This window comes from Malania oleifera, chromosome 9 (genome assembly GCF_029873635.1).
Source record: "Malania oleifera isolate guangnan ecotype guangnan chromosome 9, ASM2987363v1, whole genome shotgun sequence".
Classification (NCBI taxonomy): domain Eukaryota; kingdom Viridiplantae; phylum Streptophyta; class Magnoliopsida; order Santalales; family Ximeniaceae; genus Malania; species Malania oleifera.
In genome coordinates this window covers 75,826,907-75,848,832 of record NC_080425.1, presented here as the reverse complement: position 1 = coordinate 75,848,832, position 21,926 = coordinate 75,826,907, and positions in this window count along the sequence as shown.

The following is a 21,926-nucleotide window of genomic DNA, read 5'->3' as shown; positions in this document are numbered from 1 at the left end:
CATATATGAAAGCAAAATTAATAATACTAAGAATTACGTGGTTCGACAATGCCTACATCTACGGGAGCAATCAACAAAGTACTTTACTATCTCGGTGTCAAAGGACACTTACAACGATCTTCTTACAATGCAAATACACCCAGAACAATGTATATATAAAGTTCCTGGAGGGTTTCCCTCCAAACCCCAACCAACTTAACATCCATTGTTCAAAATTCAAAAATTTGCAATGGGTTCCCGAGCCAAATCGTTGACAAATTTGGCCAAACCATTGACGGTTTCAGATAGAATGTAAATTTTTTGAATTCTGGTGCCAACCCGTCGACGTTCCTAGCCAAACCGTCGATGGTTTCCTTGCTGCTCCTCAGCACATTGATTTTTGTCTATATCTTCTCCCTATACATGTAACACTCAAAAATTTCTGGCTATATTATATTTTTTCCATTTTACTTAATAAACTCTATTACCAAAAACATGTAAACAAAGTCAACCCAGACCCAAAGTGGGGTACCAGGATATACCTGTTCATAAATACATATCAACTGTGCAGCGAAATACATGATATACTTTAACCTTATACACAATACCAGAGTCCTACTAACTTCATAATTATACATATACATCCCTAAAAATCCATAAAAATATTCTAGGGACTCACACCAAATCCCTCTTCCAACTCAAACACTTACCCTGCAGGTAGGGCAGTACTAAAACCTCCTCTATCTCGAGCTCGCTCCGCTCGTCTGTCTGAGTTTCCTGAAATGTTTGAATTCTGGGGTGAGACACCTCTCAGTAAGTGGGATAGGTTAGCATCAGTGTGTGGCATATGAGTTCTATTGTGTTATAAACATATACTGTACATAATTAACTGTAACATAATTTACTGTAACTAATAAGTCAGGAAAAATCTATTCTATATAAGTCTGAAGAAATCGTATTTCAACATAAACATACTGTGTCATAATAAATTTTTGTATGCATATAAATCGTCTGCTATATCTGTATAATACTGAAATTCTCCCGTGGATGGATAGCTAGTCGATATCATATATTACCCCCAAATGATTGGGTTGTGTAGCCCGTAGGTGGGACCTAGCAATGGTTAGCCCACCATGCTAAGCCAAAACTGAGACGTGAAAAGTGGATCCTGGTCAGAAACGATGGACACAGGCACTCCATGCAATCTGACTATCTCCTGTATATACAGTTTTACCAATCTACCCATGGAGTAGTTAACTCTGATGGAAAGAAAATGAGCAGTCTTCATCAATCTATCAACGACTACCTAGATGACCTCTTGTCCATGAAGTGCCAACAGTAACCTTGATACGAAGTCCATAGAAATACACTCCCACTTCCATTCGGGGATGTGAAGTGGTTGCAATGGGCCTGCCGGTTTCTGATGTTCCACCTTCACCTGTTGGCATATCAAATACTAAACCCTAAACCCTAATGTAACGCCACAACCTGGGTTTGCCAAGGAGCACTGCATCTCTCCTCGTCCACCTAGACCAGACAACAGGCGACGGGCCTTATCAGACTAATGACGAGCCCCACAAACCAACACGTGTCATTTTCAGTGTGTTTTGTCCTCACTCACACACTTCCTGAGAAAACTCCCAGGTGGTCACCCATCCCAAAATTGCTCCAACCCAAGCACGCTTAACTATGGAGTTCTTATGGGAAAGCTCCCAAAAAGAAAGGTGCACTTTATTGATATAGGTAGTAACATCTAATCTTTTAAGTCTTTCATCCATGGGGTATCACATTCTCCCCCACTTATAGAACGCAACGTCCTCATTGCGAACCCACATTTCCAAACCCAGGCGATGTGAATCTCATCACACTTCCGGCTGGGTGTTGGCTCTGATACCATCTGTAACGCCCCAACTTGTGTCTATCAGGGAGCATTGCGTCTCTCATCCTACACCTGGACCAGACAACAAGGGGCGGGCCTTATCAGACTAATGACTGGCCCCACAAACCAACACGTGTCCTTTTCAGTGTGTTTTGTCCTCACTCACACACTTCCTGAGAAAACTTCCCAAGTGGTCACCCATCCCAAGATTGCTCCAAGCCAAGCATGCTTAACTATGGAGTTCTTATGGGAAAGCTTCCAAAAAGAAATGTGCACCTTGTTGATATGGGTAGTAACATCTAATCTTTTAAGTCTTTCATCTATGGGGTATCACACTTAAACCCTAACCCTAAACCCTAAACCCTAAACCCTAACCCTAAACCCTAAACCCTAAACCCTAAACCCTAAACCTTAAACCCTACATATTCAGCAATTTCTCTCTTCATATTGCTCCACCAGAAGGATATCCATAAATCCTTGTATATTTTTGTACTTCCTGGATGTGTTGTATACCGGGAATGATGCGTCTCTTCCAAAATAGTCTTTTTAATTCCGGTGTCATCAGGTACACACAACCTACTACAAAACCTCAGAGCTCAGTCATCTAAAATATTAAAATTAGCTCGCTGTCCACTCTGCATTCTATCTCTGATCTTTACTAATTCTACGTCTTGCATCTGCACAATCTTAATTTTCTCCAACAAAGTCGGCTGAAGTACCAAATGAGCAATTAATTCCTGATGACTACCCCTTACCAGTTCTACACCAACTCTTTCTAAATCCATTCTGATATAAGGTGCAGTTACTATTGTTGATATGGATGCGCACCCTGATTTACGGCTCAACGCATCAGCTACCACATTAGCCTTCCCTAGGTGGTTGATGGTACAATCGTAATCTTTAATCAAGTCCAACAACCTCCTCCACCTCATATTCAACTGCTTCTATATGAAGAAATAATTTAAACTCTTATGATCTGTAAATATTTTATATCTTCCACCATACAAATAATGTCTCTAGATCCTTAATGCATACACCACTACAGTCAACTCTAAATCATGTGTAGGGTAATTCTTCTCACACTCTTTAAGTTGACGAGAAGCATAGGCTACAACTTTACCCTATTGCATTAGCATGCATATGAGCCCCTTTTGAGACGCATCACTGTAGATTACGAATCCACCATCTCTTGATGGAATAGTCAAAACTAGTGCAGTGACGAGCCGCTGCTTCAATTCCTAGAAACTCTACTCACAATCGTCATTCCATTCAAACTTAGCATTCTTCCTTGTTAGTTGTGTTTGAGGCCCTGATAGCCTAGAAAATCCCTCTACAAACCGACGATAATATCCCACCAGTCCCAAGAAACTTCTGATCTCCTGAACATTTCTCAGTTTCACCCAATTCACCACCGCTTCTATCTTGCTTGGATCTATAGAGATACCATCCCCAAATACCACATGCCCAAGGAATGTAACTTTCTCTAACTAGAATTTACACTTCTTGAACTTAACATACAGTTCCCTTTCTCTAAGTATCTGAAGTATCAGCCTCAAATGTGTCTCATGCTCTTCGAGACTCCTCGAATAGACCAGTATATCATCAATGAAAACCACTACAAACTGGTTCAAGTACTGATGGAAAACTTTATTCATCAGGTCCATGAATGTAGCAGAAGCATTCGTCAGTCCGAATGGCATAACCAAAAATTCATAGTGGCCATACCGAGTTCGGAACACTGTCTTGGAAACATCCTTTTCTTTGACCCTCACTTGATGGTACCCAAAGCAAAGATCAATCTTAGAATAGACCCGTGTTCCCTGGAGGTAATCGAACAAGTCATCAATACAGGGAAGAGGATACTTGTTCTTAACTGTCACTTTATTTATCTCTCTGTAGTCAATGCACATCCTCATTGACCCGTATTTCTTCTTTGCAAATAGAACTGGTACTCCCCAGGGCAATACACTAGGTCTGATAAATCCTTTATCTAATAATTCCTACAACTGATCTTTTAGTTCTTTCAATTCTTCTAGAGTCATTCTATAGGGAGCTTTAGAAATCGGTGCCATCCCCGGAAACAAATCAATGGCAAATTCAATCTCATGGTCAAGAGGTAATCCAGGTAGCTCCTCTGGAAAGACATCTGAAAATTCCTTCACTACTGGAATATTGGTAAGTTTCAATTCTTTCTCTGGCATTTCCTTCACACATGCTATGTACCCCTAACATCCATCTAAGAGTAGTCTCCTCACTTGAAAAACTGACACTAGTTGTGGTGAGGAATGCATGCGTGACCCTACAAATCTCAATTCTTGCTCTCCAGGATGTCTGAATACCACCTCTTTCTTATGACAAACGACGCTGGCATAATTGGTGCCTAACCAGTCTATTCCCAATATCATATCAAATTCATGCATGTCTAACACTATGAGGTTAGTTGGTAGCACTATCCCCTGAATATCCATTGGTTACCGGTCCCTATATCCAACAAATCATCCAAAGATATAGAACAATAAATGAGGGTCCAACCCCGTGGGGTTCCAAGGCACCCTATACATATCCATAAACAACAGAATATATGCAACAAAAAAAGGTCATTCTATACATACATGATACCATACCAGAGTCTATAGAAAGGAGTCAAACTCCAAAAAAATAGTACAAACCCCGGTGGAAGCCAAAACTCCCAAAAGACCACCCAGCACAAGCTTAGAACTTACCTAGGTACCTCCCACAATACACCGACCACTACACTCCTACATCCAGGAGCTAGCTCTGGTTACCTGAAGGACCTAAAAAATATGTATGTACAGCAGGGGTGAGACACCTCTCAGTAAGGAAGAATACGGGTTATATTGGTGTGTGGCATTCGAGTGTTATCATGACAGCAAAACATTCACAGTTAAATGTAGGTTCCAGTACTAGTTTCAACAGAGTGTATACAAGCACACACACACATGATCAAGCGGTGTCATCACACCCTTTGGCCTGTAGCTAGCTCGTAGTACCTACCGTTGGCCCGGCTGACCCACATTACTTGGTGTCCCCGGCACATGGCGAACCCCAAGCTCCCGTGGCATCGTACCGGTACAAACTGTTGGATCCACACCCTTCGATGATCAGCCGGTAAGGCTTACGCCCTCTGATATAGAATCGAACACTCTTACCAAACATGGCCTAGCGATTTCATACGCCCACAGAAATAAAGCCGGACACTCTCAGTACCTGGACCAACTCAGAACTCGGTTTCAATTGCATTCCACACAAAAACACAACCATGCATACTTATATAACCAAACATACCACACCCATTTGGTAATCTAAAATCATGGTTTTCCAAACATATACAGTTTAAATAAAGTCAAGGCGACCATCCCTATTACACAGTATAAATCATCATATACATACGATTTTCCAACAAAACCAAGGATGCAACCCAATACTTCCTTTTCCCGAAACTGTAATCATGAAAAACTCATAGTTTTACTCGTTAGATCCCCCCAAATGAGTAACCAAAACGCACATAGGACCGTGAACCACAGTTTTATCGAGTCTGATTTCAAAAATAACCAACATAAACATAATTCCCCTTACCTTTTCCCAAACGATAAATCCCAAACTCCAAGGCCCCCAAATAGCAAACCGAGTTCCAAAACCTACAACGTACAGTATATAATACACTCACGACTCCATTCTCTACAAAACTACTGGAACAGAAATTAAAACCGAGCCTTACCTCAATTTTGGGCTAAAACCTGAAAACACCCGAAACGAAGATCTAATCCATAGATATTATAAAGAATCCTTCCACGATCCACATGGTAACTTTGGATCAACGATTCCCGCGATAAATAGCGAAGAAATCTAGAGAGATGGAGAGTAGGTTGAGTTTCTAGAGAGATAGAGAGAGAAAATGAGATTTCTTAGCTGAGAAGTAATGAAAATATCATTTTATAGCCCTTTGACTCGGCCATCCTCGTCAACGAATGGCATCCTCATCGACGAGGTCATATAGTTGGCTCGTTGATGAGACAATGGCCTCGTCGACGAGCCTGGGATTTTTGATTTTTGGAAATCCCTCGGCTTCTCCTCATTGACAAGCCTCTGAACTTAGTCGATGAGAAATGTAAGGCCTTCATCGACAAACTTTGGCTTCATCGACGAAGCCTGTTTAATTACCATCTCACCCCTCTCTTAATTAATTAGACCCACCTATCACGATTTGGGTTCTTACACTTTAAGTACCCTACGACACCTCACTAGTGATTTTGGCAGTGTGGCTACTGATAATTTGGTGTCTAGCAACTAAGTTTCAACCCCACATAACTTGATATACCCTATAGATACAAAAGAGTGTGTGGCCCTTGAATCAAATAAAACAATAGCTTTAATTGAAAGCATAGTAATAATACTTGTCACCACATTGTCAGCCGCCTCAGCATCTCCTGGTGTCAGTGTGTAGACTCGCACCTGCGCGGTATTCCTCTGCTGGCCGTCTCGAGGTGCCTGGATGTTTCCCTAAAATTGTTTGGGAGCGGGAGCATCGCTTATCTATGCATGACAGTCTTGTGCCAAATGACTTGGTCTACCACACTGATAGTAAACATTCTTCCCTGCTCGGCACTCTCCCACGTGCCTCCTGCCACATCTAGGGCAAATAAGGTAAGTCTGCTCGCCCTAAATCCCAAGGCTTCCCATATCCTATCTCTATCCCCCAATGTATCTACCTCTTCTCCATGGGCCCTGGCTACTACCCGCCTGAAATCTAGGAGGCATAGGCCTCTTCCACTGACTCTACACCTCGACACCCCTCTGCCTACTCATCTCCGCTACGACCACCTTATCTACCAATTCTACAAAATTATGCACCTTCAAAACTGCCACATGTTCATAAATTTCTTACTTCAAGCCTCTCTCAAATTTTATTACCTTCTTTACCTCATCTGGAACTATGTATGGGGCAAACCAGGACAACTCAACAAACTTTGTCGTGTACTACTAAACTGTCACGTGCCCTTGGATCAGATTCAAAAACTCCTCCACCTTAGCTTCTCTAGTGATGGCAGGGAAATATCAATCGAAAAACATCTCTTTAAATCGACTCTAGGTCATGGTTACAAGTATTGGTCTCTACTCTTCCAGGAGTCTCACAACATACCACCAATGCTCAGCCTCCCTTGTCAGTTTGAATGTGGTATACAATACTCTCTGCTCGTCGGTGCAATGTAGTACAGTCAGGATCTTTTCAATCTCTTGTATCTAGTTCTCTGCCACAATCAGGTCTGCACTCCCTGAAAAGGCCAGAGGATTCATCCTAGTGAATTGCTCTATAGTGCAGCCCTGGTCCACTGACGGGCATCCTTGCTCCCTAGAACTCCGTGCTATCTCAGCCATAACCTACTAAGCAACACTGCACAGGACTACATCAGAATCGCTTCCACCCATACTAGAGGGCTCCACATCATTACCACCAGCATGAGCATCGCTATTCCCAGAGTCCATCCTAAAAACAAAACAACATAATCTTAGAATCCTAACTTCATGACGACTAATACATTAATCTAACTAAGAACCTCATATAACCCATTAACCTAACATCCTTATTCTCAATTTAAGATTCAATCCTACAATTTAGAAATAAAATCCGACGATAGTTTACCATGGTTTTCCTAAAATTGTCATTCTAGGAAAATCACATAAACCACTACGAAGTTCCTGCCTCCATACTGCGGAACAAAACCCTAAATTCTCATCTTAACTTCCAACATTGACTCACTAAAATCCTGATGTAGTCATCTCCTGTCTTCTTCAAGATCAATTCTTATACTCTGGTATTATTTTCTGTTGTGCCCTAAAATCTATAGAACCTAGCAACCTAGGCTCTGATACCATAATGTAACGCCCCGAAAATTTTGGCTATATTTTCTTTTTCATTTTACTTAATAAACTTTATTACCACAAACTGTAAACAAAGTCAACTCAGACCCAAAGTAGGGTACCGGGGATATACTTGTTCATAAATACATATCAACTGTGCAGCGGAAAATAAGATATACCTGAACCTTATACACAATACCAGAGTCCTACTAACTTCATAATTATACATATACATCCCCAAAAATCCATAGAAATATTCTAGGGACTCAAACAAAATCCCTCTTCCAACTCAAACACTTAACCTGCAGCTAGTGCAGTACTAAAACCTCCTCTATCTAGGAGCACGCTCCGCTCGTATGTCTGAGTTTCTTGAAATGTTTGAATTCTGGGGTGAGACACCTCTCAGTAAGTGGGATAGATTAGCATCAGTGTGTGGAACATGAGTTCTATTGTGTTATAAACAAAACTGTACATAATTAACTATAACATAATTTACTATAACTGATAAGTCAGAAAAAATCTGTTCTACATAAGTCTGAAGAAATTGTATTTCAACATAAACATACCGTGTCATAATAAATTCTTGTATGCATATAAATCGCCTTCTATATTTGTATAATACTGAAATTCTCTCATGGATGGATAGCTAGCTAATATCATATATTACCCTCACATGATTGGGTTATGCAGCACGTATGCGGAACCTAACAATGGTTGGCCTACAATGCTAAGCCAAAACTGACGCGTCTATAAGTACGATTGGCCTGCTCAGCTTGGTCTGGGCTGCCAAGAGGGCACACTACTACACTAGGCTCAATCGACTATCCATTCACCGACACTCTATCTGAGATGTGTGGTAGCACTAATATGAACTGATAGCTATGGTACCGTACTTTGAAACTAAACTAAGCCATCCGGATTCTGCTATCATATAGTACATTTCATAAATAACTGTAATATAAATGTTTCATGGTTATGTGTAAAATCTGTCATTATAATGTTTCTAAATAAACTGTTATAAATATATCTAATCACGGCATTTGGGCCAGCTGAAATATCACGGCATCTGAGTCGGCTAAAATATCACAACATCTGGGCTAGCTGAAGTATCATGGCATTTGGTCCAGCTAAAATATCACGGCATCTGGGCCGGCTAAATTATCACGGCATCTAGGCCAGCTGAATTATCACAATATACTGAAAATATTATAAGTTATGTATTGTTTATAGATTTTCTAAAAATTCATTATAAAAACATGTTTGTTTTGTGTAACCATAAAATAATCTGACATATTCATATTTGCAATAAAGTATTTATACTCATGCCACACAAGTGAGTGTTATTTTATAATATGCTAACTGTCTAGGAAGATTATATTTTTCTGAAAAATAACAATAAATCTGTTTCCAGGGTTTTCTCAGTTCTAACATCAGATTTCCCAAAAACATACATTAATTCATATATACAATTTCTGAATCAAATACTATATTTTAAACGGTAAACTTTCTGAAAATACTTGACATAATCTATCCTCTTACCTATTTCCTGGAACTATGCCTGCAGGGAATCCAATACTATGCCTGCGGCACCCGCACAAAGCTTGTATCTATAAACCCTAATTCAATCAACTTAACCCCAAAATAACAGTCATTCAACATACCTAGGCTCACATATTACCAATAACTAGCTGAACTTTTAAAAATAACCTCCTTACCCTAGTTTTGGAGTGGTGCCTGAAATGCCTGATTCACAAAATTACTCCGGTTAAACTACAGAGAATCGCCGTCGGATTTCAAAATCACATTTATCAACTGATTCAGGCTGAAATTAAACGAGAAATCGAGGAGAGGAGGAGGGAGAGTCACAACCCTAAGAGAGAGAAAGAGGAAGATTAAATTTCCTTTAATAAAAATGAGCTACAGGACTTATTTTATTAAGCACTTCCAGACAAAACAACAATTTTCCCAAAACTGTCGACGGTTAGGATTTTAACCCTTTCATTTTTTACCATTTTATAGTTATTGGGTCGCGATATCGTCGATGGTTTTCTAAGATTTCACAAAATCGTCGATGGTTTGGTCTACACCAAACCATTTTCCCTCTTTTCCTTTGTTTTTCTTATTATTCCCATTTTTCGTGTCTCTATAGCATATGCATCCCATCAAGTATATGAGTCACATATCAAAACACAGTCAAATCATCGCATTGGCATGCAGCGATGAATGCTGAGTTTGATGCCTTTTTATGCAATGGGACATGGTCATCAGTTGCACCACCTCCAAAGGTTAACATAGTTGGCTGCCGATGGATATACAGAATTAAACAACTTGCTGATGGTTCCATAGAGCAGTATTAAGCGAAGTTGGTTGCCAAAGGATTTCATCAAAAAGAATGTGTCAATTTTAATGAAACCTTTAGCCTTGTTGTCAAGCATGCTACAATATGAAATGTCTTGTCCCTGGCTGTCTCTTTTAACTGGCAGATTAAGCAAATTGAAGTACAAAATGCTTTTCTACATGGAAAATTGGAGGAAGAGGTTTATATGGCTTAACCTCAAGGCTACGTTCATCCGCAGTATCATCATCATCTTTGCAAGTTACATTAGTCTTTATATGGCTTGAAACCAGCTCCTAGAGCTTGGTTCTCTCATCTAACTGATAAGTTATGACATTTTGGATTTCGTGATAGCAAGGCTGACACTTCTCATTTTATTTAGCGCAAGAATGGTGTCCTAGTTGTGATTCTTATTTACGTTAATGATATTATCATCATGGGTAATTCCAGTCATGCCATAGAAAATGTAATTCAGGCCTTGCATTCTGATTTTTCCATAAAAGAGCTTGGTGACCTTAGCTATTTTTTGGGGATAGAAGTCTTTCACTCAAGAGAATATATGTATTTAACTCAACGTAAGTATGTGGTTGATCTTCTGAAATGCACTCACATGAAAAAGCCAAGTCATGCAAAATTCCAATAGTAACCCAAATAATTATAGAAATTAAATAATAAAAGGAAGGGGAGAAAAGATAATTTCAAAAGGGGGGACTCAGCAGGGTCTCGTCAATGAGTGGAGAATGTTCATCCAGTCTTCTTGGGCACGTCGACGGGGACACGTGCCTTGTCGACGAGAACTTATCGAGGAGGCTGATTTCAGGGCCTGAGATTCATCAACGAGGGTTATGTGTTTGTCGACGAACCTCCTTCTTGGTCTCGTCAACGAGGCAATGTGGCTCGTTGACAAAACCACATGGCCAGCCATCTATATAAGCCCAAAAATCAGATTTTTACGAAAAAAAAAAAATCAATTGGTTCTCTCTCTTCTCTCTCTCTCTCTCTCTCTCTCTCTCTCTCTCTCTCTCTCTCTCTCTCTCTCTCTCTCTCTCTCTCTCTCTAATTTTGGTCCCTCTGCCTTCTCTCTAGAAATCCAGCTTGGTTTCTCCCCTGTTCGACGATTAGAAGCTACCACGATGTTTTTGGGGAGATTCTCTAACACCTAGCCGGAGCATAATTTTGATTTGAGAAGTTTGGGAACCATTCCAAAATCAGGGTAAGTAGATTATTTGGTTTGTAACTTTTTTTTGGACCCAAATTTAGTAGAAGATGTTATCATACTGGTGTTTGGGATGATTTATGTGGGTATTATGAATTCAGTATATTGGGGCTTTTACTGCAGGCAAGTTAGGGAACCTAGAGGGTGTTCCCAGGAAACCAGGTAAAATATTTAATAGTTTATAATTCAGAAAATGTGAGTATGAAATTATTTTGGGAAATACAGTTGATTAACAGGGATATATATATATATATATATATATATATATATATGTGTGTGTGTGTGTGTGTGTGTGTGTGTGTATGATTTCAAGAATATGGAATTATGAACGCCGTGGGCGTGAGTTAGAACCAGTAGATGAGTTCAGTCAGCCAAAGTAAGGGAAATATGATATGCTAGTAAATTCAGAAAATGTTATTAGTAAAGTATTGTATTTGTTTATTAAGATATAGGGTATAAAATATACAATTTTACAGATTTCAGAATATGAGTTTTATTATTTGTGTGGCATGAGTAGGTATTTGCTTAGTACAATGTTTATGTAGTTTTCATAACATCATGATTTACAGTATTTCTGCACAGAAATATGCTTTATCAGATATTATGCAGATAGATATATTTTACATACAAAATATATTTTACAGATAGATATTTTACAATATTTACAGAATTTCATAATTTTCGAAAACTAAACACTCCGATATTACAGATTATTCAGTCAGATATTATAGTTATTTTAGTCATATATTACAGTATTTCAGACCAGATTTATACTGTTATGTTTATTTTGGAATCATGATGAAACAACAAGATAATTATATATATATATATATATATATTAGTATTATATAATAGTAGATCCCTGGTGAATTATTTCAGTCAGATTAATTATTTTAGACAGATTTAGTCAGCAAAGCACGGTACCATTGCTATTTTAGATAAGAGTGCAACCACATATCTTAGATAGTGTGTGGATTTCTTCTACCGTGCCTATGGAGGAATTGTAGTCTCCCCAGATTCCTGGGTTAAGGAGGTCGGTTTGACGAGGTAGATACAAGTATCGTGCCTTTGGAGGGATTACAGTATAGGTCGGACTGAGGATTGGTAGAGTATTCAGGTGACTTATCCTGGTGGGCCAACTAGAGTAAAGTCTAGCCTATGGGTCGCACAACCATGTCATGAGGGGTTAAATCATGACATTCAGATTTTCAGGGATATTTCTCAGTTATTTATTTATATACAGAATTACAGAATATCAGCAGATATATTATAATATTAGCAGTATGATTAAATAGAAAACTCAGATGATAAAGTTGTATTTTAAGATATGCAGGTGTGAGATACACAATATTTACATGATATCTCAGTTTAGTTATTTATCAATAAATTATTTATATAAACTCAATTGTCATACACTAGTAATAGCATATTTCTTCTTACTGAGCGTTGTTTCGTCTTAATAAATTAACATTTTTTAAGTGAACCAGCCAGACGATCAAATCAGCTCGCAAGTAGAGGGGTCGTTTACAGTACTCTGTATGTAGGGTAAGTGTTATCAGGGGGAATTGTACTTTTGAATAGTATTCAAGAATTTTGGGTAGAAGATACTGGGATGTTGTATAATTATGTATGTATGTTTTGGGATAATACTGGATTCTAGCATTGTATATATGGATGTATGACTTTATGTTTTCCGTTGTATAGGTATGTTACTCTGTAAACAGGAAATTTCCTCAATGCCCACCTGGGGCCTGAGATGTTATAGTAGATATAATCAGGGGTATCAGAGTATTTTATTTTGTAGTATATTTTTAAAAAAAATGGTATAAAATTTTAGGTCGTTACATTTTGGTATCAGAGCATAGGTTGCTAGGTCTTGTAGACTCTAGAGTACAGCGGAAAATAATACCAGAATATAGGAATGGAATTTTGAGAAGTATAGAATAAAATATCAGTGAGTTAATGTTGGGAAACCAGGATGAGAATTTAGGGTTCTATTCTGCAGTCTGGAAGCGGGAATTTCAGGGTGGTTTTTGTGTTTTTCCTAGGGTGACGATTTTAGGAAAACCATAGTAAACTATCATCGGTTCCTTTTTCTATACGGTAGAACTAGACCTTAAAATTAGTGATAGGATGTATGGGGAATATTTTAGTTAGAATAGAATTGCGAGGTACAAAATCTCAGAATAATTTGGTGTGTTACAGGATGGGCCTTGGAGGAAGTAGCGCACACGCTAGTGGTGATGATGGAGCAGGGCCTTCTAGTGCAGGAGGCGGGGATTCGAATGCAGTACTACGCAGTGTAGCTTAGTAGGTCATGGCTGAGATTGCACGAAGCTCCAGGGAGTAGGGAGGTTCATCTATTACAAAGGGTTGCACGATAGAAAAATTCACAAAGATGAACCCTCCAATATTTTCGGGAACAGCTGATCCTGTAGTTGTAGAGAACTGGATGCGGGAGATAGAAATAATACTGACGGTGCTTCACTGCACCAACGAGTAGAAGGTCCTTTACGCCATGTATAAGTTGGCAGAAGAGGCTAAGAGATAGTGTACGACTACTAGATTACTAGAAGAGCAAAGACCCATACCAGTGTCTACGACCTAGGTTTGATTCGGAGACATATTCTTCGATAGATATTTTTCTACCACGGTCATAGAGGCTAAAGTACAGGAGTTTCTGAGTTTGACCCAGGGACCGTTGACAGTTCAGCAGTATGCGGTAAAATTCATCAAGCTATCACAATTTGCTCCATTTATAGTGCCAGATGAAGCTAAGAAGGCCAGGATGTTTAAGAAGGGCTTGAGGTGAAACATATACAAGTAGGTGGCAGTTTTAAAGATGTAGGACTTTACTGAACTTGTTGATAGAGCCATAGTATAAACCTGACAAAATGGATAAAAATCCGTTAATCCGAACCGTATCCAACCCGTTTTAACTGACTCATAATCATCCATTTGCTATATAAGTCGCATATGAGTTTTCATTTTCATATCCGCTCCCTTAGGGGGTCGGGTCGGGTTTATCTGGCGGATATCCTCCAACCTGCTTACATTATTAACCCATAAAAGCCCGCTATAACCAGCCCTGCCCAGCAGCCCCATTGCCCCAGCTAGCCCACCGTCCAAAGCCCCAAGTGCCCACACAGCCCGCACGCCCCTCTCGGCCGCTCCCACTCCCATCCCCCAAGCCAGCCCTAATGCCAGCCCCATTTCCTTTCAAAATGAGCCCTAGCCCTCCCTCATCATTTGAGATTTTGAGCCAACAGAGACTCAGAGAAAGAGAGCCATTTGGCGGCCGCACGAGAGATGGGAGAGTTGGGGAGACCCTTCTTCTTCGACCCTTTGAAGCCCTCTGCCCTCCGACCCTTCACGAGTCTCTTTGATCCTTTGAATCAGTAGGAGCTTCATGAGTTCTTCTTCAATGCTTCAAAGTTTGAACCAACAGGACCTTTCGCAAGTTCGTCAGGAGCTTCGTGAGTTCGTCACCCTACGAACCAGCTACAAGTTTATGATTTTGCAGCAAGTTGGCACTTTTTGTTTGTTCATGTTTATGATTTTGCAGCAAGTTGGCATTAGATTAATTTTAGTGCAATCTAATTAATGATTTTGCAGCAAGTGGGCTTCGTGAGTTCGTCACCCTTCGAACCAGCTTCTTGTTATTTAGTGCAATTTTCTGCTGCGTTAACTTTTAATCTTTAAATTAATTTTATTCCGCATAAGATATTATGTTGTGCTCCTAATTCTTCAAGGTTTTCGGATGAATAATTGAGTTCTTCCTCTTAATGGTTATTTTTTCCCCTCTTAGTGTTAGTTGATGATTTGATTGGCGATGGAGATTTCCTATAAACTGATAAGCTTTGCAAGTGTGGTGATAAGAATGAGAAGGAAAAGGAGATGAAGCAGGAGTTTGGCCATACTTGTGATTGGATTAAGAAGCGGCTAGGTGACAAAGTCGCCAATGTTCAAATTTCAAATTGTCTCAGCACATCGCCGTGTGTTCTTGTATCTGGGAAGTTTGGTTAGTCTGCCAACATGGAATGGCTAATGAAGGCCCAGACTATTGGTGATACGTCTAGCCTGGAATAAATAAGAGGCAAGAGGGTGCTTGAAATCAATCTTGATCACCCCATTATTTAAAACTTAAATGCTGCGAGCAAGGCGTATGCTGATGATGAAGATGCCCTGAGAGCTATTGATCTTTTGTATGACACAGCTTTGATTTCTAGTGGTTTCACTCCTGAAAATCCAGCTCAGGTTGGTGGTAAGATATATGAGATGGTGGGAATGGCACTCTCTGGCAAGTGGTTGGCGTCTCAACAGCCATAAATTCAACAGCCTCCCAGCTCAGAGACATTGGAAGCTGAGGTAGTTGAACCCGTTGAAGCTGGTGGTCAAAAATGAGAGATGCCACGGTTTACTAATTATGTGAAAAATTATACCAGCCGGTGCCTTCTGAGAGGGGTTTGGAGAGTGGTAGGGCGTAGTAGAATGTAGTAATTTAACTAGCCTTTTGTCTGGGTGCAGATTTTTTTCCTCAGCAATGTAGCTCTTAAATCATAGTCTGGTCTTGTTACTGTGCTGTTCATTTGTTGATAAATTTGGTTAACCAGAAGGGAGCACACTTGACACTCGCTTGACACAGATTAGCTGAATATGTATTATGATGTGATCCCCCATAAAAAATAAAGTTTGAACGTTAAAAACCAAAAAAAAAACAAAAGTGTGGTGATTCTTTTTTTTTTTTTAATTTTTCTCTTTGAGGGAATTTTTTTTTTCTTTAAATACAATTCTATGAAGTATGAATTTCCATATCTTAATTCTTTTGGATTTCAGTTGATTAATCCTTGTTCACATCTATATTTCAGTTAATATTTCAAATAAATGTTTGTCTTCTTCCATATTTGATACTTTTCAAAAGTTAAAAGCTAGTTTTTTCTCTTACAAATTATTTAATTTCATTGTTGTCCTTATATTTTTTTAAAACATTAAAAAATTTATCAATGCATTAATTGTATTTCTTTAAAATAGATATTTATTTTTCATTTTAAATATTTTGACATCTCTACATTGCTATTGTTGTAGGCCTGCATAGTAGCATTGTTTCTGTTTCAAGATGAATTTAATCGTTCACTGGGCAAAGAAAATATTTAATCCCATTTCTTAATTTTTGCAGTGCATTACAAGGATTTGGGAAAAAAATGTCTCAGTCAAGCTGAAAGAGCAGGTCGTACCTCATCTGGTGTATCATCTTACTCTGTTTGACTTTATTTGAATATTACTACACTAGCGGCGCACATGTTACGTTACTACACTAGCACAGGCTACGCAGCTAGTGCTTCTATTTATCTTCAAAAATTATGTAGTCAATAAATTATTGTTTATTTGTTGTTTTAACTTGTAGTGTTGAATAAATTATTTGTAAATATTTTTTCCAGTTTGATAACTTGTAACTTTTGAGATGCTAATTAAAAAGTTCAATTTTTGTTATTCGATTCATAACTTAAATTATATTTTGAATTCTTTCATGATAGGCACACGAGGAGAAGAAGATGAAAGGTTTGATGTCACAAAAGAAAGCATTTCAATTAATTTAAGGCATTCAAATGATTTTGAAGTTATTTGAATGATGGATTGAGATTTTTTTAGTTTGTTGATAGTTTTATTTTGAGAGATTCACACGATTTGAAAATAGTTGTGTTTAAAGAAACTCACATGCTTTAAAAACAGTTATAATGTTTAGATTTTAGACTCATATGAGTCACACGATTTGAGTTTCTATTTTGAGTTGGATTGTAACTAATTTATTTTATTTTATTACTTACAATTTTACTTGCATGAATCAGGAGTTGTTAATTAGTATCAACGATTAAATGATTGATATAGTTACTAAAAAATTTAATACGCAAACTAATCACAAGTTATCGTATACAAGTATACAACTTGAATTATTATGAAAAAAAATATTAATAAAATTATATTTGAGAATGGTGGATTATCCGCCCATCCACCATAAATTATCCAACCCAAAACCGCCTAATTCGCCACTTAAACGAGTCGAATATGGATTATGATTTTTTGACTCGATAATCTGCCTTATCTGCCATAGATAAACCGACTCGATCCGCTTTGCCAGGTCTACCATCGTAGCAGTGGAGAGCGAGCAAACAGATGTGGGAGTACCGAGCCAGAGGAAGAGACCCACGCCTCTAGGTTTTCAAGTGGGTTCCATTCGGGGCTCATGAAGAGGAGATCGGTACAGAGGATACCAGAGGCGGATGATAGGACACTGAGGGTTTCAGGGTGAGCAGGCTTACCCTATTTGTCCCAGATGTGGCCGGATGCATCCAGGAGAGTATAGGATGGGAGAGAATGTATGTTGCCATTGTCGGAGACCCAATCATAGGTCTTGGTCATGTTAGGGACTGCCGGCCCAGGTACCAGTTCATAGACCATTTTAGGGTGGTTATCAGACGCCTCATGGAGGCTAGTAGAGGAACACAATACCGGCGAGAGTCTATGCATTGACGCCGAGAGATGCTGAGGCTACTGGAGACATCGTGATAGGTATTATTACTGTTTTACCATATAAATTTGTTGTTTTGTTTGACACAGGTGTCACTCATTCTTTCGTGTCATCGGAATATGCTAAGTTATCTGGGATTGAGGCACAATAGTTAGATGTTGAATTGTTAGTAGCCATGCCAACTAGATTAGTAATGAGATGTAAGAGGGTACTTAAAAATTTTCAAGTGGGTATCTAGGGGAAAGTACTATTAGCTGATCTTATGATATTAGATATGCAGGGTTTGATGTGATATTAGGCATGGACCGGCTGGCCACTAATCACGCCAGCATAGATTGTTATCAAAAAGAAGTAATTTTCATACCCCCAGGTGAGCAAGAATACAAATTTATGGGTTCACACGTACGTGTCTCATCATAGCTAGTGTCAACTATTCAGGAGAGGAGACTGATACAGGGTCAATGCCAAGAATATGTAGCTTACATAAAAGAACTATAGCAGGAAGAATTGAAATATGCTAATATTCTAGTGGTTAGAGAATTTCCAGATATTTTTCCAGAGGAATTACTTGGCTTACCACCAAATCAAGAGATTGAATTCACCATGGATCTGTTACCAGGGTCGGCACCAACATCTAAAGCGTCATACAGAATGGCTCCAGCCGAACTGAAGGAATTGAAAGATCAATTGCAGGAGTTTTTGGATAAAGGATTTATCAGACCCAATGTGTCACCTTGGGGAGCCCCACTTCTGTTTGTGAAAAAGAAAGATGGGCATAGATTATAGAGAAATAAATAAACTGACAGTCAAGAATAAATATCCTCTTCCCAGAATTGACGATCTATTTGATTAACTCCAGCGGACCCATGTCTACTCTAAAATTGACCTTTGGTCAGGTTATCACTAGATGAAAGTCAAGATAGAGGACGTATCAAAGACAGCATTCCGAACCAGGTACAGGCACTACAAGTTCCTGGTAATTCCGTTTGGATTGACAACCACACCAGTGGAGTTCATGGATTTAATAAATCGGGTGTTCCATCGGTATTTGGACTAGTTTTTTGTTGTATTCATTGATGATATGTTGGTCTACTCAAAGAGTTTTGAGGAACACGTGGATCATCTGAGATTGGTTTTGTAAGTGCTAAAGGAAAAGAAATTGTATGCTAAATTCAGGAAATGTGAATTCTGGTTAAGGCATGTTACTTTCCACGAGCTATGAGGTTTGAATGGACCAATGATTGTGAGCAGAGCTTCCAGGAGTTAAAGTGGTGGTTGGTCACTACACTGATACTGTCCATTCCATCAGGGAAGGAAGGATTTATTAAATACAGTGGTGCATCTTTGAAGGGACTCGGATGTGTATTAATGCAACATGGAAGAGTTATTGCCTATGCATCTTGACAGCTTAAGGAGTATGAAAATAACTACCACGTGCACGATTTAGAGTTAGCTGCAGTGGTGAATGTTTTGAAAATCTGGAGGCACTATCTTTATGGTGGGAAATGCGAGATCTTCACTAATCAAAAAAGTTTAAAGTATTTCTTCACCTAGAAAGATTTGAATATAAAGCAGATAAGATGGCTAGAGCTGATCAAGGATTATGATTGTACTATCAGTTACCATCCAAGGAAAGCAAACGTGGTGGCTGATGCACTGAGCAGGAAAGCAGCAGGAATAGCAATGTCGGCAATAGGGATTCAGAACCCCATCCAAATGAATTTGGAGAGGCTAGGCGTAGAGTTGATAGAGGGTGATCACCAGGCATTCATTGCCAACCTGGTGGTACAACCTACCTTGCAGGAGAAAATTAAAGTTGCCCAGAAGAATGACATAGAATTGGTAGAGTTTATAGAGAAAGTACAGGATGGACAGGGTGAAGAGTTCAGTATTTCTAATGATGACACCTTGAGGTTCCGTGTTAGACTATGCGTTATTGCAGATGCTAAGATTAGGAGGGCTATTTTAGAGAAGGCTCACAAATCCTTACACATAATACATCGTGGTAGTATTAAAATGTATCGGGATCTTTGAGAGACTTTCTGGTGGAGTGAAATGAAGAGGGAGATAGCTGAATTCGTGCAGCAATGTTTTGACGTGCCAGCAGATAAAGGCTGAGCACAGAGGCCAGCATGACTATGATGACCCAAAAATATATATACGATTAAAGTACAAGAATAATAAAATAATAAAAATGGTCATTAAGTTAATATCAATACAAAAGTGTTTTTCTGTAGGATCCTTGATTCCATGTTTGATGCTTAAGAAAGACCTTGTTTTAGCGAGTGCTCAGAGACCATTGCGGCTTAGTCGCTCCTTGAAGGTCGGTCTGATCAAAATGGAATTTCATAGGATAAACAGGATAGACACTGTTTGTACACATAAATAAGTATATATACATAAAATAGTGTTTTGACAAACATAATTTGTAGAAATACATAGTAAGATAATAATAATACAGGTATCATATGTGGGGCCTACAAGACTATGTGGGTCCCACATGAGTCCCGAAGTTATGTAGGAATCATAAAATCGTATGAGGACTATTGGAGTTATGTAGGACCCAGTTTGGTCTCGAAGTAGTGTGGGGCCCATAAGACCATGTGAGTCCCACATGAGTTTTCGAAATTCAAATTTAATTCTTTTTAAAAAAATAAATAAATAAATACTAAAACATAGCTTAAAAGTAATAATAATGATAATAATGATTTAAAATAATAAAATAATTAATTAACTAATTAATTAATTAAGTAAGTAATTAATTAAAAATTTATTTAATGGGAATGGTGGCAAGCACTCCCACATGGCCTCCATCCTCATCCCATACTCAACCCATACCTTGCCCATCCCTTACCCATTCTTTAATTTTTTAAAAAATTATAATTTCACCCCTCTCTCCACACTTTACAAATTTCATTTCTTTCCCAAAATTTTCCTATAAATAGGAAGCTCTCAACCTTCATTTTTCACAAAAATTTTCAAAGAAAGAGAAAGATTAGTGAGTGAAAGAATTAGTGATGGAGAGAGAATTTTTGAGTAAGTTCTTACTCATCCATTCTTTCCGATCTCATTTCTTAGAGATAGTCATTGTGTTCGTAGCGCAAGGTAAAATAAGAGGTAAATAAATTTGATCATGTTTGTTTTTTTATTTTTTTTATTTAAAATTCATAGCCGAGTTTATTTTGTAAGTAAATTTCAATTATGTTAGTTAGTTCCATAAAATTTCCATGAGTTTATTTTTTACGCATATTTAATTATATCAGTTCTATCTTTAATATACTTGCATTTATTTTTGGTTAAGAAATGTTCTAATCCCCTCGAGTAAATTTTCAACATTTCTTTCTATTCAAAAAAAAAATTATATATATTTTCAACACAAAAATTGTGTGGCATGAGTTCATTTCTACGTAGCATTTTTTTCATGAAAATATGAGTAAAGATGAGATTTTCACAAGATTATTTTAAATTGCATAAATTATAATAAGATGGTTTTAAAACCCCTTATGGCAAAGGAAGTTTAAAGTTACAAATGCTCAGTACCGCAGCTTAAAGTTTAAACGAATCAGAGTGCACCCACACTGTTTATAGAGTGGTTATTTATGTTAGTGGATTTCTCCTAAGTGCACACCTGGTTCCGGACCAGGACTTAATAAGGAAAATCTCACTTAATGTTTACATACGTTAATTTAGTTTGGTAGGTCAACCAACTAAGTCCAGACTTCGGACTGCACAACCTAGTCATGAGGGTAAACATGACTTACCGCAAATAGGCCTAAGGGTGGTTTTTACAATATATGTTTATAAATATTTAATTACGTGTACAGAGTTATTGATGATTTAAATAAAAAGTATATGTTTATATGGAAAGGGTCATTCTTGTGCCTAAATGACGATCTAAAAGAAAACGTATAAGGAAAAGTATATATATGTATAAAATTAAATATTTTTACAGTTTTAAAGTTAAAAGTTTAATTTAACAATCACAGTATATGGTTATTAAATTTTATTATTATAGTTGATTGTAAAAGTTTTATGCAGAAATTTTTAGATTTACATTTATTTTAGAAGCAGTTTTGAAGTTATAGTATTAAATATTGTTTTATAAAATTTT